Here is a 25,701-nt window from a genome sequence, read left to right as displayed (position 1 = left end):
AAAAAGCATCCAGGACAAACAGAACCTAAAAGAATTTGTGATCACCAAACCAGCCCTACAAGAAATATTAAAAGGGATCCTTTAAGCAAAGAGAGAGGCCACAAGTAACACAGACCAGAAAGGAACAGAGACTATATACAGAAACAGTCACTTTACAGGTAATACAATGGCACTAAATTCGTATCTTTCAAGGGATGTCCAGTATCACCACTGCTATTCAACATAGTACTAGAAGTCCTAGCCTCAGCAATCAGACAATAAAAAGAAATAAAAGGCATCCGAAATGGCAAAGAAGTCAAATTCTCACTCTTTGCAGATGACATGATATTCTATGTGGAAAACCCAAAAGACTCCACCCCAAAATTGTTAGAACTCATTAAGGAATTCATCAAAGTGGCAGGATATAAAATCAATGCACAGAAATCAATTGCATTTCTATACACTAACAATGAGACAGAAGAAAGAGAAATTAAGGAGTCGATCCCATCTACAATTGCACCCAAAGCCGTAAGATACCTAGGAATAAATCTAACCAAAGAGGCAAAGGATCTGTACTCAGAAAACTACAGAACACTCAAGAAAGAAATTGAGGAAGACACAACAAAATGGAAAAACGTTCCTTACTCATGGATTGGAAGAACAAATATTGCTAAAATGTCTATGCTACCTAGAGTAACCTACACATTTGAGGCAATCCCTGTCAAAATACCAACCACTTTTTTCACAGAGCTGGAACAAATAATCCTAAAATTTGTATGGAACCAGAAGACCCCAAATAGCCAGAGGAATGTTGAAAAAGAAAACCAAAATTGGTGCCATCACAATTCTGGACTTCAAGCTCTATTCCAAAACTTGTAATCATCACGACAGTATGGTATTGGTACAAAAACAGACACATAGATCAATGGAACAGATTAGAGAATCCAGAAATAGACCCTCACCTCTATGGTCAACTAATCTTTGACAAAGCAGGATCAAGAATATCCAATGGAAAAAAAGTCTCTTCAACAAATGATGTTGGGAAAATTGGACAGCCACATGTAGAAGAATGAAACTGTAACATTTCCTTACACCATACACAAAGATAAACTCAAAATGGATGAAAAACCTAAATGTGAGACAGGAACCTATCGAAGTCCTAGAGAAGAACACAGGCAGCAACCTCTCTGACCTCAGCTGCAGCAACTTCTTGCTGGACAGGTCTCCAAAAGCAAGGGAAACAAAGGCAAAAATAAACTATTGGGACTTTAGCAAGATAAAAAACTTTTGCACAGCAAAGGAAATAGTCAAAAAAACCAAAGACAACTGAGAGAATGGGAGAAGATATTTGGAAATGACATATCAGATAAAGGGCTAGTATCCAAAAGTCTATAAAGAACTTATCAAACTCAATACTCAAAGAACAAAAATCCAATCAAGAAATGGGCAGAGGATATGAACAGACATCTCTCCAAAGAAGACATACAAATGGCCAAAGGACACATGAAAAAATGCTCAACATCACTCAGCACCAGGGAAATACAAATCAAAACTACAATGAGATACCATCTCACACCAGTCAGAATGGCTAAAATTAACAAGTCAGGAAATGACAGATGTTGGCAAGGATGTGGAGAAAGGGGAACCCTCTTACACTGCTGGTGGGAATGCAAGCTGGTGCAGGCACTCTAGAAAACAGTCTGGAGGTTCCTCAAAAAGTTGAAAATAGAGCCATTCCACTTTTAGGTATTTACCCAAGAAAAATGAAAGCATATGTCCATTCAAAGCCCTGTACACAAATGTTCATGGCAGCCTTATTTTTAATAGCCCAAACTGGAAACAACCCAAATGCCCATCAACAAAGAAAACAGATAAACGATCTGTGGTACATGCAGACAATGGAATGCATTTCAGCAATAAAATGAACTACCGACACATGCTACAACATGGATGAATCTCAAAATAATTACGTTGAGTGAAAAGAAGACAGACCCCTGCCAAAAAAAGAGTACATACTTTATGATTTCATTTCCATAAAATTCTAGAAAATGCAAACTGAAGTAATAGAAAGTACATCAGTGGTTGCCTGGGGATTGGGCTGAGTGAGAAGAGGTGGGATGGAGGGATTAAAAAGGGGTATCAAGAAGCTTTTGGGAGTGCCAGATGTGTTTACTATCTTCACAAATATATATTATGGCAAAACATATTCACTAAATATATTCAGATTATTGTATGTCAGTTACACATCAATAAGGTTGTTTTAAAATGATGCAATAAACAAAACTGAAAGGCAAATAAAGTAGGAATGATGCAAAATACGTGCTCATTGAAAATTATTCTTATCAGACAGGTGACCATAAAACACTGATGAAACAGACTGAAGATGACACAAACAAATGGAAAGATATTCTATACCCATGGGTTGGAAGATGTCCATACTACCCAAAGCAATCTAATGCAATCCCTATAAAAATATCAGCAACAGGGGTGCCTGGGTGGCTCAGTTGGTTAAGTATCTGCCTTCGGCTCAGGTCATGATCCCAGGGTCCTGGGATCAAACCCCACGTGGGGCTCCCTGCTCAGCAGGGAACCTGCTTTTCCCTTTCCCTCTGCCACTCCCCCTGCTTGTGATTTTCTCTCAAATAAAAATTAAAAAAAAAAAAATACCAACAACATTTTTTACAGAACTAGAACAAATAATACTAAAATTTGTATGGAATCACAAAAGACCCTGAATAGCCAAAACAATCTCACAAAAGAAGAACAAAGCTGGAGGTATCATAATCTCAGATTTCAAGATACACTACACAAAGCTGTAGTAATCAAAACTGAATGGTACTGGCACAATAATAGATACACAGATCAATAAAACAGGACAGAGAGTCCAGGAATAAACCCACACTTATATGGCCAATTAATCTACAACAAAAGAGGCTTGGATACACAATGGGGAAAAGACAGTCTCTTCAACCAACAGTGTTGGGAAAACTAGTCAGCCACATGTGAAAGAATGAAACTGGACCACTTGCACACCACACACAGAAATACACCACACACAGAAATAAACTCAAAATGGATTAAAGACCTAAAGGTGAGACTCCAAACCATAAGCTCTTAGAAGAAAACATAGGTAATACTTCCTTTGACATTCAGTCATAAAAACATTTTTCTCAATATGTCTCCTCAGGTAAGAAAAACAAAAGCAAAATTAAACTATTGGCACTACACCAAAATAAAAAGCTTTTGCACAGAGAAGGAAACCAGCAACAAAACAACAAGGCCGCCTATTGAATGGAAGAAGATATTTATGATGATGTATCTGATAAGGGGTTAATATCCAAAATATATAAAGAACTTACAGGACTCAACACCCTTAAAACCCAAATAATATGATTAAAAATGAACGGAGAACCTGAATCAACATTTTTCCAAAGAAGACATATAGACGGCTAACAGAAACATGAAAAAAATGCTCAATATCACTCATCATCAAGGAAAGGCCAATCAAAAACACAACAAGATCTCACCTTACACTTGTCAGAATGGCTAAAATAAAAAACACGAGAAATAACAAGTATTGGTGAGGATGTGGATAACCCTCATGCATTGTTGGTAGGAATGAAAATTGGTGCAGCCATTGTGGAAAACAGTATAGAGGTTCCTCAAGAAACTCAAAACAGAATTACCATATATTCCAGTAATTTCATTCCAGAGAAAATTAAAACACTAATTTGAAAAGATATATGAGTCCCTATGTTTATTGTAATGTTATTTACAATAGCTAAGATATGGAGCAACTGAAGTATCCATCCATGGATAAATGGATAAAAAGAAAATGTGGTGTGTACACACACACACACACACACACACACACACACACACATGATGGAATGTTACTCAGCCATAAAAAAGAATGAGATCTTGCCATTCACAACAACATGGATGGACCTAGAGGGTATAATGCTAAACAAAGTAAGTCAGAGAAAGACGAAATACCATATGATTTCACTCATATGTGGAATTTAAGAAACAAATGAAGAAAGAAAAAAAAGAGACAAAAACATTTTTTTAAAAGATTTTATTTATTTATTTGAGAAGAAGGGCGGGGGAGAGTGAGCTTGTGTGTGCACCAGCAGGGGTGGGGAGGCACAGAGGGAGAGGGAGAGAAGCAGACTCCCTGAGAATCAGAGAGCCCAACACGGGGCTTGATCCCAGGACCCTGAAATCATGACCTGAGCTGAAGGCAGATGCTTAACTGATTGAGCCACCCAGGTGCCCCCCAAAAAACATTTTTTTAAAAAAGATTTTATTTATTTATTTGACAAAGAGAGACAGTCAGCGAGAGAGGGAATACAAGCAGGGGGAGTGGGAGAGGAAGAAGCAGGCTTCTAACAGAGGAGCCCGATGTGGGGCTTGATCCCAGAACGCCGGGATCACGCCCTGAGCTGAAGGCAAGACGCTTAACGACTGAGCCACCCACGCGGCCCCCCAAAAACATTCTTAAATACAAAGAACAAACTGGTAGCTATTGCCATAGGGGAGGTGGGTGGGTGCAGGGGTGAAACAGATAAAGGGGGAGGGTTAAGAGTACACTTATCTTGATGAGCACTGAGTAATGTAGAGAATGGTTCAATCATTATATTGTACACCTGAAACTAATATAACACTGTATGTTGATTATACTTCAATAAAAACATTATACCTCAGACAGGGGAACACATAAATATACATACATCTGCCCATACAGTCAAAGGACACATATAGGAAAAAGAAAATAGCAGTGGCTATTAAGGATATGAAACATATATAGTTTCACTACTAATCAAAGAAGTAAAAACTAAAATAATAAGACACCTCATTTCACCTACCAAAATGACAAAGTAATAGAGAAAAGATACAGTTTTTGGTAAGGGCATAAGGAAACCATCGTTTTTATACATGCTGGAAGAACAGAATGGGTACATTCTCTGACAAGGTAATATCCTTCTAGGAATTTATATAAGGCTATGTCTTTTTTCTTTTGTTTTAGCAAAAGAGGCAGGATGTAAGTAGGTAGAACATAAAGAGGAATGAGACCATGAAGATGGAAACAGGGCCTCTTTCATCTCCAAGTTTGGATTCCTTTACAGGCTTGTTTTATCTGAAGTAGGTATTGTGATTTCAGGTAATTTTAGATTTCCTTCTTTTTGCTTATATGTATTTTCTAAATTTTCTGCAAAGCCTATTACTTCTATAATTAGAGGAAAAGTGATGTAAAAAATTTTATGCTACTTTCAAGTCTAATTATAAAGCACTACAACAAAGAAGGCAATATATATTTGCAGAAAATAATTTGGTAATAGGAATCAAGAAACTTTATAGGTAAGCTCATTTCTTTTAAACAAGTATTTCTCCAAATCATAAGCTATGACTGAAAATAATGAAAACCTATAAGGAAAGAATTTGAAACTAAAAAATTTTTATAAAAGAATTTTTATCCCAATTTTATTAATATTTTCACTTTCCCTTTCTTTTTTTTTACAAATATGTATATAAATTAATTATAGAAAAACCAGAAGACACAATCTCTGCCCATTTTATAGGAGAAAGCTATGTCATGGATCTATGGACAATACCTTTTTGTAAATGGCACAAAATATACTGTATTGCTCAGATTCATCTTAGCAGCTAACTCTTTGTCTTCTTAAAACTTCAGTCTTTTGCATTTATGGTGCACCTATGGAAAAAGAAGAATGAAATATATAATTATAAAAGCAAAACTAAAGAAGCCATAATTGATCATATGGTAGCTTTAAAATTTTACACATGTAGTATTACGAAGTTAAAACTTTTATCTTCATCTGTTTGTGAATGACAAATGCAAAACGTAAGATTTGCACATCAAAGACTCGGGCTACATTTTCACAAGCTATACTGGGAAAACAAAAGTGTCCTTAGATTTCAGAATCTATATTGAGACTACCATTAGTCTGAATCCAGGGAAACTCAATAGAGTCTACCAGTAGGCAGGACTAATCTGCAGTACATGGTGATGTTACTGATCAGCTGTCAGTAAGGCTTATATTCTGAATTGCTTTTCCAATCAGCATGATGATTTACATTGGCTCATCTATCTCCCCATTCCTAGGCTCTCCTATAACCAGTCTTCTTTATTATCTGTTAAAGAAGTACATGCCCAATGTAGAAAATCTGGGAACCTAATACTATTATGAAGAAAAATCTTTATAATCCTACCTAGGACAAAGTTCATTAACAATTTGGCATACTTTTCTCCATGCTCATATTTATTTTGATATATACAGCTGACCTCATTTATACATATAATTTCATAGTCTACCTCTTTTATCTAATTCTAGATTACAAGCATTTTTCCCATGTTATCACTGTTCACAGAGCTCATTCTAATGACTGCTCAGTGTGTATCTCCCAATGTATATCTTCCTTTTTTTTTTTAAAGATTTTATTTATTTATTTAACAGGGAGAGAGACAGCCAGCGAGAGAGCGAACACAAGCAGGGGGAGTGGGAGAGGAAGAAGCAGGCTTCCAGCGGAGCAAGGAGCCCGATGTGGGTCTCGATCCCAGGACCCTGGGATCATGCCCTGAGCAGAAGGCAGACACTTAGTGACTGAGCCACCCAGGTGCCCCTCCCAATGTATATCTTCCTATTCATTCACAACTCCTCCACAATTAGAAACCAAGGTTGTATTTAACTCTTTATTGAACTATTAAATATTACTGTGTTTTGAAGATCTTTGTGCATATTACTCATCTACATTTTAGGGTTTTCTTTGGAATGGATTTCTAGAACTAGAGTTATTCAGTCAAAGAATATAACAATTTAAAACATATAATATGCATATTGAAATAATTTTTAGATAACCTGACTGCTTTGGAGATGAAGGCCTTTTGGGGAGGGGAACTAGAAAAAAGGTATTGACCTCTACTTTCATATTTTTCCTGTCGAGGGTATCCCAAACTCCTCTCATGTCTATACATATAAACTAATCTTTCTCATTATTTTTATTATTCCCTCTGATTCTATGGCTATGAAATGTTACATTAAGTGGTAGCTATTATTGCCCGAATTCTGTATCACATTTTACCTAACCATCAACTATCAAACCAACCAATAACTGCCATGTCTGCATATCTATCCTGCTAATCTAGCCTGACTATAGCTTCAATAAACTAAAAAATTCCTTGAACACTAGTTGCAAGATTTCTAAGAAAGCAACTTAAAATAAGGCATTTACTAACACCTTCATGTCCTAATTTCAAATGCAAGCGGAACTATTCACTGCATTTGGACATGCTATGGACATGCATGCTCAGTATTTTCTTTCTCTAAATACTTCTTCATTTTTACATAATTTTCTTAAAACGTGTTCTCTACAGTTGTATAGCTCTATAAATATTCTAAAATAAACTCTATGACTTCTAGGAATTACATTTTCTTGGTTTAATCTTTTTTTTTTTCCCTGCTGGAAGATAGCACGTGTTATTGAGGCAAAAAGTATATTCTGACGTTTATCCATTACACCTAAGGGATGTTCTCAGCTTTCTTCCATTCCACAAGCTCCTTTCTTTCTTTATAAATGTCTCTTGAATTCCATAAAACTGTCTTTTCCTGTTTTCCAAATTATTCCTCCTACAGTTTCTTTTCTTCTGATTTCTAAATGAAAGTTCCTCCAAGTATTTGCCTGAAGCCCTGTGTGTGACAGCAAGCTGCTCTCCTAACTTCTATCCATTCAGTGGTTTCCAGTAACGCTTAAGGCTTTACACTGTGCTGACATCCTTTCCAAGCCCAGCCCCATTCATTCAGATATCTTTTTGGGTTCTCCTCTTACTTATACCTTACATTAACTTTGACCTTTCCCCTGCCCTTGTCTCAATTAATTCACAATTTCGAAGAAATACAAATATTTCTTTGTATCTGTTTCTCTGTTTTTTTCCACTTAGGTTTATCTCTTTCTTCTACTTGGTCAGACTCTAGTCTATCTTTACTGGACTTCACCTTCTTTTTTTTTTTTTTGATACTATATTTATTTGAGAGAGAGAGAGAAAGAGAGAGAACAAGTCGGGGAGAGAGGCAGAGGGAGAGGGAGAAGCAGACTCCCTGTTGAGCAGGGAGCCCAACACGGGGCTTGATCCCAGGCCTCCAAGGATCATGACCTGAGCTGAAGGCAGACGCTTAACCGACTGAGCCACCCAGGTGCTCCTGGAATTCATCTTAAAAACACTATTATTATAATCATCTTCCTGAAGCAAAGGTGAGATATCAAATCTTTGCTCAAAATCCTTCAATGTATAGCCAGTATAAAGAATAGCTTTATCCAACTAACATTCAAAACTGGCCTCAAATCACTACTCTAACCAAAATTCTTCAGCTCTATAATCAGGAAAAATGAAAATTTCTGGTGTAAGACCTACCATTTCCCCCTTTTGCTTCAGTTTTAAATACATATATATTAGTACTCTAACTGTATGACAAGGGCTTCTTCAGAGGAGGATACGTGTCTAAACCTATGTTTTGATTAATCAATTCTACTTCATGACATCTTTTTCTAAAAAGTGTTTTCTGGTTTTTTTTTTTTTTAAGACATAATTCACATACCATACAACTCACCCATATAAAGGGATAATTCAATGGGGTATTTTTTTTAAAGATTTTATTTATTTATTTGACAGAGAAAGAGAGCATGAGCAGGGGGGAGAGGCGGAGGGAGAGGGAGAAGCAGGCCTCCTGCTCAGTGCAGAGCCCTACATGGGGCTCTGAGCCAAAGGCAGATGCTTAACCAACTGAGGCACCCAGGCATCCCCATAATTCAATGGTTTTTAGCATATTCACCGGTATGCGCAGTCATCACCATGGTCAATTTTAGAATATTTTTATCACCACAAAAAGGGGGAGATACCCTTCAGCTATTACCCTAACCTTTAGCTATTACCCTACCACCTTTCCATTCCTAAGCAACCACTAGTCTACTTTCTGTCTCTATAGATTTCCCTGTTCTGGACCTTTCCTTTGAATGGTCTTTATGACTGGCTTCCTTCACTTGGCATGCTGTTTTGAAGGTTTATTCATGTGGTAGCATGAATTAGTATTTAATTTCTTTTATTGCTGAATAATACTCCATTATATAAATATACCACATATTGTTTATCCACTCATAAGCTGATGGACATCTGGGGTTGTTTCTACCTTTTGGCTACTATGAACAATGGTATTATAATTGCTTGTGTACAATTTTTTGTGTAGACATATATTTTCATTTCTTTTGATTATATACCTAAGAGTCAAATTGCTGGGCCCTGTGACATCTTTATATAGCAGGTACTCAATAAAAATCTGCTGAAATTTCTTTCCCTTTTCCATCCTAATCTTACTCTCAAAGTGATCTCTAAATTCATCATTCCCTCAAAACATGAACAAGCACATTTTTCCTCCAAGAGGATTGCATTTTAAGAATTAACTGAAGATGAAATGATATGCATGGAATTATTTTTTCCCTCTTCCTTGACCTCCTGCAACCTCAGGGACTACATTTATAGTGAGAACTGAGAACCGTGCCAAGAATGCAGTATTTCTAGTCTTAGGCCCTTGGGCCAACTGAACAATCCAGCCAGCTTAGAGCAGATTTCATCAGAGATCTGCAACTGGAATAATTTTCTTCACTCTTTAAGAAATGGAAATCTTTCAACAACGATAATCAAATTATTTTTCACAGACATCCTAACTTAATATAAGGAAGAACATTTGACAGAGAGTAAAAATACAAATATTTTTCATAATTTCCCTTTTCCCAGAAACTTTCAAGAAAGATGATTCATGGAAGATCTTAGCTGACTTTCAATGTTGTAGTCACACTACTTCAACAATAAACCTGAAGCCAACTAGTTTGAAAAACCCCAATATTTCAGCATTAGGGAGTAAGAATCACAATGTTTCATATTGGAAAGATTTTAAAGCTCAGACATTTCAACTTTTTTTTTTTAACTGAATCTCAGAAAAGTTAAGTGTCAAGTCACACCTATGTGGTAGCGTTACCCCAAATTAAAATCTAGGTCTTCTGATTTTCCATTCAGAAAACTTCCTTCTGAATCAAGCTGCCTAAGTCAGACTTCAAAACACCAAAAAGTTTTGGAGGGTGATCAAGAAAAGTTTAATCAAACATAAAATTGGACTTCTCTGTTATTATTGCTCCAAAATATTTCATAACACTTGAGGATGTAGTGGTAGATTCAGTTCTTATGTAGTCTGAGGCGTAAACAAATTTGGGGATCTATTTAAGAAATTTTTACAAAATTCCCACACAGAAATAAGTATTAGGGCCTCAGAAGGGGCTGGTGCAGGGGCACCTGAGTGGTTCAGTCAGTTGAGTGTCTGCCTTCAGCTCAGGTCATGATCTCCGGGTCCTGGGATCGAGTTCTACATCAGGCTCCTTGCTCAGCAGGGTGTCTGCTTCTCCCTCTGCCTTGGCCTCTCCCCCTGCTTGTGATCTGTCTCTCTCTCTCAGATGAATAAATAAAATCTTTAAAAACAAAGGGGGGGGGGCTGGTGCAAACAAGAGCCTCTGAAAGTTAAATGTCACTGTAAATTAGCCCATGTAAATTCCTATTATCTCATTCATTATCTTGCTTCCAGAGAGTAGAGGCAGGCAAAATCTTCATTTTACAACAATGAAAAATGAAGTACAAATAGGTGACAGGACTTTTTCAGAGTTAGAACTAGTCCAGTTTTTCTCCCTACTATGAGACAACTTCCCATAGAGACTTGAAGAGAATTGCTTTTAAAGAACAGAAAACTGTTTTGGTTAGTTGCTGCTACTGTTTGCCACTACCTGTTATTCTGAAGTGAGAAACCATTTTTATGGTACTTTCATTTTGAAAATAATACTAGATGTTAGTTGCTTTTTATGCCACTATGTAGCCCATTGTGATCATATAGCACTGGAGAACTGGAAAGAGGCCTTAAAGCCATCTAATTTCTACTCAGCAAATAATGCAAAAGTGGCTGGGGTTTATTGATTACCCTAACAATGATAACTTTTAGTCAACTCCTGGGTCAACTGATGTTAAATATTATGAAGAAGACTCTACCGAGTCACCCTTTAAGACTTCATGTGTGGGGCACCTGGGTGGCTCAGGCAGTTAAGCACCCGGTTCTTGAGTTCCACTCAGGTCGTGATTTCAGGGTTGTGAGATTCAGCCCCGCATTGGGCTCCTTGCTCAATGTGGAGTCTGCTTGAGATTCTCTCTCCCTCCCTCTCTGCCAACTCGTGTACGCACTCTCTCTCTCAAAATAAACGAAATCTTAAAAAAGCCTTTATGTGTGCTAAAAAGTAAATATATCTATTATTTTTGTTTCTTAATGGATATTATTTTCCCACTCCATTAAAAAAATATGGTTAGGTTGAGAGTTGGGGAAATTTATGAAATCCAAAGGAGCTTCTCCTTTAACACTGAAAATTTTTGTTCTGATACTCTGATATGAGGCTAGCAACTTAAAATCAACGATGCATCAATTTGGGGGAAAAAATGGTACTGAACGTACGTTAAGACCAGTACAAAAATGGTGCTGATGTGTCTACACAAATCCCAAACTAGACACACCTGGGTGGCTCAGTCGGTTAAGCATCAGCCTTCGACTCAGGTCATGATCCCAGGGTCCTGGGATTGAGTTCCACATCGGGCCCCTTGCCCAGCGGGGAGTTTGCTTCTCCCTCTGCTTGCCACTCTCCCATTTGTGCTTTCTCTCTCTGACAAATAAATAAGATCTTAAAAAAAAAAAAAAGATTTAAGCAGGCTTTGAAGTCATACCGTACCCAAGCACTTCATATAGTGCAAATTATCCTTGGAAATCCAGTATACAGTTGACCTCTGAACAATGCAGGAGTCAGGGGCACTGACCCCCAGTGTAGTAAAAAAATCTGTGTATAGCTTTTGACTCCCCCAAAACTTAACTACTAATAGCCTACTGTTGAGTAGAAGCTTTACTGATAACAAAACAGTCTATTTTGTATGTATATATACTATATACTATATTCTCACAATAAAGTAAGTTAAAGAAAAAATGTTAAGAAATTCATAATGAGGGGCACCTGGGTGGCACAGCAGTTAAGCGTCTGCCTTTGGCTCAGGGCGTGATCCTGGCGTTCTGGGATCGAGCCCCACGTCAGGCTCCTCTGCTGGGAGCCTGCTTCTTCCTCTCCCACTCCCCCTGCTTGTGTTCCCTCTCTGGCTGGCTGTCTCTATCTCTGTAGAATAAATAAATAAAAATATTAAAAAAAAAAAGAAATTCATAATGAGAAGAAAATACATTTATAATGCTCTGCTGTATTTATTGAAAAAAATCTGCATATAAGTGGACCCATGCAGCTCAAACCTATGTTGTTCAAGGGTCAACTGTACGTGGTTTTGTTTGTAAAACCCTTTAAATCAATTTTCATGCACAGTTAAGTGTAGGAGCCACTGAGCTAGTCTAAAGGAGAAAAAGAAAAGTCTATAAAAATAATTCTTAAAAATTTTTTTAATTTTTAAATTTTTTCTAGATGTTTGATTTTTAATTTATTTTAATTCCAGTATAGTTAATACATGGTGCTATATTAGTTTCAGTATAAAAATAATTCTTACCCTTTTCTGTGACATTGACTTCTTTGGCAGTGTAGTGAAGCCTATGGACACCTTCTCAGGTAATGTTTTAAATGAAAAAAATTAACTACTTGGAATTACAAAGGAAAGCAGTTATATTGAAATAAAGTTATAAAAATATTTTTTTAAATTTTTGATATAGTAATATGTATGTTTCTTTATTAATTCATTTAGTAATGAGAGCTAGTAGGCAGTCTAATAACTACAATAATTTCAAAGAGCAATGAACATAAATAATATTTTGAGATTTCTATAACTAATGTATTATAAAATATCAATCTATTGGGGACTGATGACAAAGTCTCATATTGTTAATACATGTGTGGTTTGTTGCCAACATTACTAAAATAGAGATTAGTAAAAAAAAAAAAACAAAAAACAACAAAAAACCAAATGTGTTTTCTAACACATTCCTTGATGTACAGAAATTTGGGCATTCAATCCATTCTCTCTTCAAGATAACCAGTATAAATGGGTATTGCTGAGGAATTCTAAAGAGTTCCTGCCTGTCTGCAGAGCTTAATCCATTCTGTTTCCTATCAAGCTTCCATAAGTTCTATTAATAGAAATTAATAGAATGTTGTGCAGATTAAATGAGAGAACATATGTCAAACATGTAGTAGACGCAGGAAGATTTGCCAGATGTGAATGTAATTCTTACTTGATCACATTCATATAGCATGCACTGTTATTTGAAAAGTTGTAGGGAATAACTTGGCATTTCCTACTGTGGTTTCATTAAACAGCTCTCACTCCTATACCTTTTGGCATCAGTAGTCCTATTTCTATAGAATTTCGTCTTTTGTTTTGGGAGTTAGTTGAAATGCATGTACGATGATGATCCACTGTAAGTACCAAAGGTAACAGCCGTTATCAGGTTTTTGGTTGCAAATGATAGAAATCAACCCTGGCTAACTTAGGCCAGACATTTGTTTATAGGTGTTATATTGTGATTTGTAATAAGAAATACATATTTGGTTTTCATATGGTATAGAAATCCTAAAAACCTTAGAATTTCCCAAGTGATAAGAACAATAAAGGTAGAGTCTTTTGTTATTCCTAAGAAGTCCTTTTCAACCATACCTGAGTGGCTTTTGGAAAGCCCCTATTCATGGGGGCTGGTTGTCAGGGAAACCAACCCTGATTAGAGGGTGGGAATGTTAAGCCACACCTCCTGCCCTCTGGGAGGAGAGATAAAGCATTCAATCATCAATGGCATATGTTTTAATCAATCATGCTTATATAACGAAGCCTCCATAAAAACCCAAAAGGATGGAGTCTGGAGAGCTTCCAGGTTGGTGAACGCATCCACATCTGGGAGAGCGGCATACCCCATTTCCATAGGGACAGAAGTTCCTGCACAGGGGACCCTTCCAGACCTCACCTTATGTACCTCTTCATCTGGCTGTTCATCTGTATCCTTTATAATATTCTTTACAATAAACTTTGAAACAAGTAAATGTTTCTGTGAGCTCTGTGAGCCACTCTAACAAATTAACTGAACCTGAGGAGGGGGTTATGGGAACCTCCAATATGTAGCTCGTCAGTCAGAAGCACAGGCAACAACTTGGACTTGCAGCAGGCATCTTAAGTGGGAGGTATGGGAGGCAGCCTTGTGGGACTGAGCCCTTAACCTTTGGGGTCTGAAGCTACCTCCAGATAGATAGTGTCAGAATTGAGTTAATTGTTCGGTGGTTTTGGAAAACATACATCAGAGTAGGGTATCTCACAGAATGAACCAGAAAACTCAGAAAATGGGCAGGCCCTTAAAAGGGCAAATGCACATTCAAAATCGTGCCACAGTAAATGTCTGAGATGCCACTGCCACTTGCTTTTGCTCTACTGGACTCTTAACCCCTTCACAACTGCCACAAACTGTCTCTGTTGTGCCCTGAGTTATCAAGATTCACAGTCCTGGGTGGCAGCATCTGATTGACCAAGGTCACATGTCCACATGTCAGCCACCAGGCAACTGAGAAAGAAATATCTACCTATACTTCTTCCATATCCATAGCAGAAGGGGTAACATGGTCCCCCTTCTATTCAAAACAGGATAATCAAGCAATGGGCAACTCACACTGTATCCACTCATTTATGATCCAAAACCACATCACAACTCAGAAGCTAAGTGATAAACTTGTATTTGTAGCATACCACGATCTAATTCTGTCTCCTTAATCGATTTCTTCTAACCTAAGTTTTATCTGTTTAAACTTCTTCTGTATCTATAAAATCTTATTCTCATGAGTTTAGTAAGAGGTGTAGTGACCCTGAAGTAGTGCTCAACCATTCATTCATTTATTCAACATTTATTAGATATCCATTATGCTTAAGACATCATGCTAGGTGTTGAAAAATATGCAATGCAGAAACTAATTATCTAGAACCAGTGAATGTTGAAGGTAATGTGGAAGTTCAAACGAGGGAAAGAGAACTTCCAATTCTTTAAGGAACAGGGGATGGGGATGGGCTGGTGATTGATGGGTTCATGGAAGAGATGACATTTGGACTGCTCTGCAAAGAACAGGTAGAATTTTCAGGAAATGCTGTGAGCGTATGATGGGAGGTTGCAGCATTTTAGGAAATGGCAAGTAACTTCAGTTCTGCAGATTTGGGACAAGAATCCTTTGGAAACAAAGGTGGAAGAGTCTATTGGGTCTAGATTTTCAAGGATCTTGAATATCATGCAAAGGATTTTATGCCTTTTTTTATAAATGAAAAAACATTTTAAATTAGATTCAAGCTTCAAGAATAATACTTTAGTGGTCTGGCAGTAATATATAGGCTGAATTGGGAAGATTTTGTTTAAAAACATTATGTACACATCATAGAAAAAAACTGATAGAATATAGACCAAAATGTTAATAGTGCTTATCTCTGGGTATTGGGAATATAAGCATTTTCTGTTTTCTTTCTTTCTTTCTTTCTTTCTTTCTTTCTTTCTTTCTTTCTTTCTTTCTTTCTTTCTTTCTTTTTTTGATTTTATTTATTTGTTTGACACAGAGAGAGAGATAATGAGAGAGAGAGAGCATAATCAGGGCGAAGGGGAGAAGCAGGCTCCCTACTGAGCAAGTAGCCCAATGCAGGGCTAGTCCCAGGACTCTGGGATCCTGACCTGAGCTGAAGGCAGCCGCTTAACTGACTGAGTCACCCAGGTGCCCCAGCATTTTCTGTTTTCTATTTACCTTTCTGTATTTTCTCTATTTTCTCCATTGAACATATATCACTTTGTAATGAAAAAAGTAAGTAAAAAATATTTTCAAAAGACTGAATTAGAATAGAAGGAGACTAGATCAGGGAGGTCAGGTTGGGGCTACCAAAGTAGAAAGAATAATACTCTTAACCTAGAATGTTGGTAATAAAATTGAAAGCCAAAGGCAGATACCATGACTCTGGATGCAAGAATAACACTGCTTAGAGTCAGAAACTGACTGGCTGAATAGCCTGGAAAAGACATGGGAGTCAAAGTTAAGCTCTGAGGCCCTAAGAACAAGTGACAGAGGAGATAACTGTTCTGTGAACAAATATAAGGAATTAGTAGAAGGAACAAGTTCAATGGTAGAAAGATGAGTGTTTTCTTGCCAGATTGACTTTTAAGTGCTAGATAGGCATCCAGGGAGAGATATACAGCAAGTAGTAAGAAATGAAGGTTGGAACTCAGGAGAAATGACAGCTAGACATTCAGAGCTGGAATTATTTGTATAAGGTAATTAAGAAACTCAAGGAGGAACTATGGTAACTCAGGTAAAGAATAGAGAGAAAAAAGAAGACTGAGAATAAAATCCTGGGGAAATATTTTGAAGTTGAATTCTTAGTGAATGCTAGCTAAGTGCTAAAGTCAACATTATATTTCTATAATTAGGCATTCTCTCTACTTTAGTCCATTCAATCAAAAGGTTTAAAATGACTTCCCTAAGTACAAATTGAGATGAATAGTCAAAAGAATACTATCAGAAATAAAATTTATTTTCTTATATGACTGGCTTTTGCTTCGCATCAATTATGAAAAAAAAGAAGTCCCCTGTCTTTAGAATTGTATTTTTAAAAAAGAATATATGTGCAGTATAGCAATAAAGTAAACCAACTGATCTTTTAATTGTTAATATATATGTATTTTAATATATTTTTACATTTTTTTGTAATCAGAATTTTAGATTTAGAATGTATCTAAGATGGGCTCAAGGAGGTTAACTCGCTTTTAAGTATTTTAATATTAATGACTTGGTACTCGTGCCATTATAGTCTAGATTGAATTCCTGATCAAAGAATACTTGACAATCACGATGGGGAGCAGCATCATGGTACAGCGGAAGAGCTCTGAACCGGAAGACAGAAATCATAGATCCTAGTCCCATACTGGTCCCTAAATGGCTCAGTGGCCATCGATCAAGTTATTCAATTTCTCTAAGCCTCAGTTTTCTGGTCTTGGGGCTAGTTAAGACAATTTCTAAGTTCTATTCCAACCCTAAAATTCTATGATTTTGGCAAGTTGCTCCATTTAAAATCTTATATACAGATTCACACACACACAAATGCCCTGAGTTCAATATAACTAAAATTCCCAGCAATCTTCACTTTAATTGTTCCCGAGTCAAAAGAAAAACCCAAGATGTAAACACCTTTAGTCTCTGCAAATTTTACCTGCCACTGATCACCAAATACATGAAGGCACCGCGAGAGCCCTATATTTATAACTTTTGACTCCCTGCTACAGGATTACAATGCCAGACACTGAAGATAATAGAACATGCAGAAATAAGAGCTTTGAAAATAAACCTTCTTACAGCTAATGAAGGATTATCTGGCATGCAATTTTTCTAAAATGTCACAGCTATTAGCAAGTCTTTTTGTGTTTGTTTGGAACTATTTCTCTCCTGTCTCCACTTCATTGCCCTGAAAATAAAAGTTTTTCTTAAGTACAATCAGATTTAGGGACCCTAAAACCTCAAAATTAAATTGTATATACTTCTATTTACTTCTTTGGGAAAGGCCTCTGCTATGAACTGAATTGTATCTTTCTCCTGCCCCCAAATTCGTATTTTGAAATTCCAACCTCTGAAATGACTGTATATGAAGATAGGGCTTTGGGGAGGTAACTATTGTTAAATGAAGTCATAAGGGTGGGACCCTAATTCAATGGGATTGGTAGCTTTATAAGAAAAGAGAAAGATCTCAATCTTTTCACTCTCTCCCCCCACATCTCTCACTCCCTCCCTATCTCCCTCTCTCTCTCTCTCTCTCTCTCTCTCTCCCCCTCCTTCCCTCCCTCTCTTATATTGGCAAAGAGGAAAGGCCATCTGAATACAGTCGAGAAAGTGGCCATTCTGCAAGCCAGGAAGAGAGATTTCATCAGAAACTGAATCTATTGGCACCTTAATCTTAGACTTCCCAGACTCCAGAACTGAGAGAAAATTAATTTCTGTTGTTTAAGCTACCCAGTCTGTGGTATTTTGTTACAGCGGCAGGAGGGGACTCAGAGAGCCTCCTTAAGGAATTTCTGGACTAAGATTTGGATAATATTTAAATAACTAAATTAATAGTGAAAATGTTTTCTTTTCCTGGTAGCTAGAGAAACTGATTGTTTGATAATCCTTTTCCTTTCAAAAATACATCTTGATAATCAAACAACTGGGGAGAAATACTATTCTTTGAACTAGAAGAAAAAGTTTACAAAGATTTCATTTTAATAATAATGTAAAAACATACACAAGTGCACTAATTAAGTACACATACTTGATTAAGTCTAAAATCTTGACCTAAAATCTCCTTCCAAAGACTCTTAACATTTATTTGATCTTTCAACAATACTGCCTCTGAATATGAACATTGAATGTTAAGTTCCACAAGCTATAAGTGATTACAAGTATTTTCTCGTTCAGGTATTTAAAGCAATTTCTTCATGATTGAGTGATTTACTTGAAATTTAGAAAGTGAATGAACTCTATGAGCTCTCTATATACCACCTGATTTAAAAAACTCTCTAAAGCTGTTTATGAATGGAATCCATCTCCTACACTACTGCCAGGCATTATCAACCTGAAAGTAAAATCTGACCATGCCACTCTCCCGCTTAAAACCTTTTAATCCCGTCATGTACAGAATATAAAATCCAAGCTCCTTGTAGATAGATGGCAAATGAAATCCTCTGTGATCTGCCCCTTGTCTGCTCGTGAACCTTGTCCTTAGTAACTCCAGGGCTTCACACTGGACGCCCTGGCTATTTCAAACTACTTCCTTGGGATGTCAAGTACCTGTTGGCACTCTGTTTCTTTTCCTTTTTCCTAGATAACTAGAATTCATTCAAGAATCTGCTCAGATAGTAGCACTTCAGGGAAACTTTCCTGATTCTCCCCTAAGCTGGGGTGTTTTTTTTCCCCCCACAGAAGGATGCTGTAAACATTTCTTGTATACCTGGTATAGACACAAGATTTAGATCATCTTAGGTAAATGTCTGCTAGACGTTACTATAAACTGCTAGAGGGCAGGGATCATATTTAAGTGACCAGTGTCTAACATACTGGCTGGTCCACTGTATGCGGCCAAAATATGCTGCTGAATTACACTAATTCATATATCAAATGTATTATAACATTTTTAAAGGAATATTATAGCAAATATTTTTGTTAAGCAAATAATCATCACTCCTTACTGTGTTTTTTAAATTAATATTTCTATTGGATGCTTTACCTAGAATGAACCTGATCTTTATTGTATTTTATTGTATTGAAATTTGGTATTTTATTGAACTACATGGTACCTAACTATTAATAATTTCAGAATTATCAGTACTCTCAACTTACTTGTTCAAGAACAAAAACAGAGAGCTGTTTTAATGGATATCTTAAAAAACTGACAGTTGATATCATCCTATTTTAACAACTAGAAAATCCTCCAGAGTCCAAGTCCGTATGTATTCATTTTACAAAAGTGAAAACAACATTAAACAAAAACTTAACCCTACTATGCAATAGTTTTTTCTCATGCACAGTCATAATACATGATATCCTTCCATTAAGTAGTTTAGAATCCATTACTTAGGCCTGCCTTCAGTCAGCAAGTCCAATATATCGTTTATATTGGTTGACAGGACATCATTCAGTCTTTTATTAAGATTTTTGAATATTCATTCATTGTCACTTTTGATAAAGAGGGAACTAATTTTAGAACAAATATAATAGAGAAAATCAACAAACATTTATTTTAGACTACTACGGGCACTAAAGATAGAAAGAGGAGTTACCTTTGTTAATAGGGCCTGGTTTAATATAATCAACAACACCATCAGCATACTAACATTTATTCAATGTTCAGTATGTGCCGGGCACTGTACATTACCTCATTTAAGCCTTAACACAACACTAAGAAAGAGTTACTATTATATATCTCATTTTACAGATAAAAATCTGAGGTCAAACTTCACAGACCTACTGTATGGTAGAGCTGGGATTCAAATCTAGACTGTCTAACCTCAAGCCCACTCTCTTAACCACTATAGCAGTTTTCAGTTAAATCACTGTATGAGAGATTTCAGAAATTAATGACTTGATAAACATAAAGGATTCCATCTAGCCTACAATATTCCTGAATGTTAACTGCTTAATTATTTTGATTTGTTTTACCCAAGGCCAAGCCAGAAGATCAAGACCCTCCCATCTAAAACTTTTTCACTTTGTGCTTTAAAAAAAGTCAATGTCATACCTGAAAATTTCTGTTCAGTAAAAAGTAATGTGCCTTTTAAAGGCAAGAGAAGCCTGAGTATCTAAAATCTTCTGAGGTAATTCTGTCCTGGGACTTTCAGAGACGCATTTATACCCCCAGAAAGTTAGCATTTAAAACTTGAAACTCTTGCCTAATTTCCAATGTTGAAAGGGTAACTCAGCACTCTTAGTCACTTTTAATTTTGCTTTGCCACTGGCAGGTAGGGCAAGCACCCATACACGTTGGCAGAATACATGTTAGAGCAGTTTCCTCCTGTTGAGAGTTGCCTTATTCTGCTTCAACAATTCTCTCCCATAGGACTGCCTCAAAGTGTATGAATCTCTATCTATTCAAGTAAACACTGAAATCCAATATTAAACTTCTTTTTAAAAGTAAACATTCCTATAACAACTGACTTGGGTTATCTCCATGTCCTTAAGTTAACTTTGAGGGGTGGAGAAAGTGTAACAGGAACTGAACTTAATATTCAGAGGAAGGTTAGCAATACACAGGAAAGTTTTATCCTTTAGCTGTTTTAGATGTAGAAGAAGAGATGAGTCACATGAGCAAATGATGGCACCTATAGTAGATTCAATTGTCTCCTAAATTTTCTTGTTTCCAACCTCTCTCATACATAGTCCGAAATGTCATTTTCCTGAGACAGAGAGCTCTAATAGTATCACCCTGCTATTCAAATATCTTTGATGAAGACATCCAAACTCCACAGAAAGATACTCAAGGTTGCTATGGTATGGTCCCAATGCAAGTCTGCTAGCTACCTAGTCATTTCTTAAATGTGCTAGATACTTTCAGTCTCAGCACTGCTCGCACCCTTTACTTAGAGTAGAATATCTTGTTTCTTTACAAGTCAAAATCCTATCGCTTCTTTAAGACCCAGTTAAATTCTACCTCTCTTCCTTACCTCTGACAGTTAAAATTCAAAATTACCATAGCACTTTATTTGTACTCTTACTGTAACATGTGTCATCTACAGCGGATATTAAATTCACGGTTTACTGTGAGCATACTTGTTTCCTCACCTGGAAAGTAAGTTCCTTCATCTTTTCCTCCATACAGAAGTGAGCCTTCTCTTCTTCTGCTCTTTAGCAGCAGTGTCATTTTTAAATATGTGCATTTAGACAGGCTGACTTGAACTACGGTTTCAATTTAATTCATAACACACTAAATAGTATTTATTTAGTGCGTGAACAAGTACCAGTCTAAGCATTTGGAGAAACAAAGCAAAACTCCCTAACTTATGGAGCTTAAATTTTAGTGGCGAGAAATGGACAATTAACAATAAACATAGTAAAGTAAGTTACTACATTAAAAGAACGATGAGTGCTTTGGAAGAAGACAAAAGTAGAGCAGGATGGGAATCAGGAATGCCAGGGGTATCTCTGCTCAGATGTGACCACCTCAGAGGGCCCTCCCAAAGCATCCTTATTAAAGTGCTTTTTTTTCTCTCTCAGTGACTATCATCATTCTATTCTCTCTACATCATAGCGCTTCAACTTATCTGAAATTATTTGTGTGCATTGTTATCGTTTCTTTCCTGTTCTGTTCACTGCTATATTCTCTCATACATAACAGACACTCAACAAACATTTGTTAGAAGAATACAAGGAGATACCCAAATTTTATTTATATATATATATATAAATAAAAAAATTATATATATATTTTTTATTTTTTATATTTTATTTTTATATATTAATTTTATATTATATATACATATATAAATATATTATATATATATATTTTAAACATTTTTTTATTTAGGAGGCAGGGAGGGACAGAGGAAGAGAATCTCAAGCAGACTCCATGCTGAGCAGAGCCCCATATGGAGCTCAATCTCATGACTCCAAAATTATGACCTGAACCGAAATCAAGAGTCACTCACTTAACCAACTGAGCCACCTGGGCGCCCCTCAAATTATATTCTTGTACTAGAATCAATCACATGGTAGAAAGTGATCTACTAAATCCTACTAAGAATCCAAAAGAACTAGTGTCTATTCAGATAAAGCACATGTTTAAAGTATAACAAAAATGTAATAATATTTGGGAATGTGGATAACACGCTTGATAATGGATATAAGCCCAAATATAAGGTGGTTTTTATTTTAACCCAAACTATTTCTCAGAAACCGGGAGTTCCTCCATGTTTTAACCCTTCCTTACAAAGCCTTTCAAATTCCAAAGTACTTTCACAATTTCTTTTGAACAGTAAGTTATTAATTGGTAAAGACATTAGTCTGAAATGACCCAATTAATGCTACTTTTACACGCTCACAGAGGTCACTAAAAATAAAAGGGAAATCTAGCTACTACTCTTGAGATTTTCAGCTCCAAATTGCAAGTCCTAGGTCAAACTTTGATGGACATTCACCACTTGGGTATCTTGTTAAAATGCAGATTCTGAGTGTCGGTAGGACTGAGGCCAGGGAATCTGTATTTCTAACAAGCTTCCAGGCCATCATTATGGCTGGTCCATGGACTATGCTTTGAATTGCAAGGCACCAAATAAAGTTGTAAAAACAAAGCTCTTCTATCACTATATTTTTATGATTTAACAATGTATATTTATTTTCACAGGAAAGGAAAAGACCATGATAGGCAGGTGAAAGCTGCAAAGGGGATGTGAGCTTTTCATAAAGCTGTTCCTACTAATTTCTCTTCATCCACCCCTTTCCCCCATAAATTCAATCCCATTTTTACAAAACCAGATCTTTTTTCAAGGCAACACCTTTAATCAGAACTATTCAACTAATCAACTATTTAAACTTAATCAAATAATAAAGGAAAAACACATTTAAAAACTCCATTTTTTTCCTACCTTCCAACGCTCCAAAAAATTTCATTTTAATCAGTATACATGGAAGTGTTAAAGTTAGAAAGGGAGCACTAATTTTGGTAGTTTAATTTGGAAGATTTTACTATTCAAAAATGGTTTTCTCTTTTAAAACCTTGCCATCTCTCAGTAGGTCATTAGCCCATATGACAACTTTTAAATACATCAGTTATACTGGCCCTAGCTTTTTTTTAAAGACCAAGTAGTTAAAAATATAAGATTAAATTGAAAGGATAATTGTGCTTAAAAAAGTTAAACAAAAAAAATAGAAGTCCTCAAATACATAAAACATTAAAATCTTCTAAAACCTTTGAAGAATATTCATTTATTTCAGCATTGTTTTTCTCCTTCACATAGGTAAACTTCTCTCAACTTAATAGAAACACTTAGACTCATATGACCTTTTGCCTTTCACAGCTATCTTGAGATCAGAATATGGTACCCATTAAAAAAAAAAGATAATAGCTCTATTGTATAGCAAATCAAAAAAGGTACAAAATGTGTTTTGAGGTGCTTTTTATAGGTCTAAGGTATTTAGGGTTTCTCACAATTTTGTGAACTATTATTAACACAGTTTTCTTTGTGTTCAGCTTAAATTACTAAAGTTTTTTTTTGTTTTATTTTTTTTAGTGTTTATTCTTCAAGGCTGGCAGCTAGGGCTAAAAACAGTTATGATATAAATGTATTCCTCCTGCAAGTCTCTGTTGAGGGAGTCAAGCTGATTTGATAGAGCTCGACTGGGGGCAGTGGATATTTTTTGCTTTCTTCTCCATCCATCCTCTTACCCCTGTAATTAAAGCCTAGTATGTACAAATCAAGCAGGATTGCTGGGCAAGAGCCATTTCACGAGGGTATGAACTGGTTCTGTGCTAGTTAGTTCTAGAATATCAGCAGGGAAACATCATCAAAGGAAATCAAGGCGATTCCTTTGCTGATAAGGAAATTGTAAAGAATCTCTTTAGAACTAGAAACAGCAAGCTCAGTAATGCAAATGCGCTCGTGTTCATCTGAACAACAATCTCCCCATTTACTATTTAGCAAAGATTGAAAGAGCAGGACCAAAAGCTCAAAAGATGGAAGGTGTAAAAGAAAGTCTCTTTTCTGCGCATTTTGGCAGGCATAATACTGAATTTGCATCTGTCTGAGTGGTAACTTCCAAAAGTCTGAGTAAGTAAATGTGAGCTGAATTTCAAGTGATAAAGGAGATAATTCTCAGAGACTGCGTTTGTGTGTCGGGGTGGGGGCTGAGTACCAAAGAGGCGAGGATTAATCATAATGAAGCCAGCTCTCAAACTTAAGACTCACTCTAAGTAAAGATGAGCCCAGAGCCAGTCTTCTAAATAACCTCCCGACATTAAATATACACGCACTGAAAAAGCTTTAGTATACCGAAGGATATTTTGCCAAGTGCTTTTTTCTTCCTAAATTTCTGCTATTCTTTCTGTTCCTCAACAATTATATGTGTCCTCATTCTCTGCTCATCTTTTTCCTTTTTAAGGACCGCCCCCTTCCTCTTTTTCACCTCCTTCCTACAGTCAGAAATGACCACATCCAGTTCCCCTTCCAGTATGGATGTTTTAGTCAGTTTCACATTTTTGTTTCCTCTCCACTAGTATGAATACCAGGCAGGGTTTCCTTGGCACTTGATGAATGTTAGATATATAGTGCCGTAAGTAGAAGCAAATGTCATCATCAGGCAGGCTTGATTAAAGCGGCAAAGAGGTGGAGACATCAAAGCAAAATAGCTGATGGAAGCTGAAAAAACCAAAATTCTAGCACCTAGCAAAGTGCCTGGTATAGAAGGAACTTAATAATAATACATTTCCTTTAATGTTCTGTAGAAGTTTTAAGGACCTTTCTTACCACACCTAACCTTCTACTTTGTAACTAGACTCCTCCCCAAAGCAAGAAGCATTCATGAAATTCTTCATGATTCAGCGAAGATGCTTTCTTTTTCATTTCGATTTGCAGTTATTAAAGCCTGAAGCTGTGGTCAGAATATGTCAGAGTTCAAAGCATGACAAGAATGGGTACATCAAAAGTAAGAAAGTCTGGAGACGATATTTATTTCTTCTCAGACTATCTAATTTCCTTTAACTTTCATAGAATTACATAACATATGGACAAAATGCCTCTTTTAAAATTTTTGTGTGCTTTCTGATGTTTTTCTAGAGGATGTCTTTTGTCACTGTCTCTATTCAATCATATCTAAGCAAACGAAAGAAAAACATGGCTTTCTGTACAGATTAAGGAAGGAACCTAGAGTAACCTACGTCATTTTTCCAGTTATGTGAGATTCTGGAAAAACAGTTTCCAATAAATATAAAATTTCCAACAGCTCTTAGTTTTTTTCATGGTACGTTTCTAAAATGACAGAACAATAAGTAAGTTATTAACGAAAGGGAAGTGATGAAGCCGCTTCTCAGATCGACTTTGCTATCTGTAGCAGACACGTGTAAGGATTAGTCATGTATTTGTGTATCCCTTGGGAATTAACATGGTGTCAGCTGATGTGGAT

At 36.4% G+C, this 25,701-nt stretch overlaps 1 protein-coding gene across 4 annotated transcripts in view; it reads right to left on the bottom strand.

Annotated features, from left to right (window-relative positions):
* TAOK3 (TAO kinase 3) overlaps window positions 1-25,701 on the bottom strand; it is a 175,286-nt gene that overhangs the window by 91,261 nt on the left and 58,324 nt on the right. For 2 of the 4 annotated variants that reach the window (XM_045791602.2, XM_045791603.2), the window contains exon 2: window positions 5,595-5,695. The gene's annotated coding sequence lies outside the window, so the exon portion shown is untranslated. Of the gene's footprint in view, window positions 1-5,594; window positions 5,696-11,593; window positions 11,771-12,081; window positions 12,207-25,701 lie in introns of those variants that run through there. The other 2 variants (XM_045791604.2, XM_087857297.1) reach the window with 2 other exon arrangements.

The sequence above is a fragment of the Ursus americanus genome, chromosome 30, assembly GCF_024610735.1.
Source record: "Ursus americanus isolate L20-20 chromosome 30, mUrsAme1.1.p, whole genome shotgun sequence".
In the NCBI taxonomy this organism is placed as follows: domain Eukaryota; kingdom Metazoa; phylum Chordata; class Mammalia; order Carnivora; family Ursidae; genus Ursus; species Ursus americanus.
The sequence above is the reverse complement of the archived record's forward strand: the minus strand, read 5'-3'. Positions and strand labels throughout refer to the sequence as shown.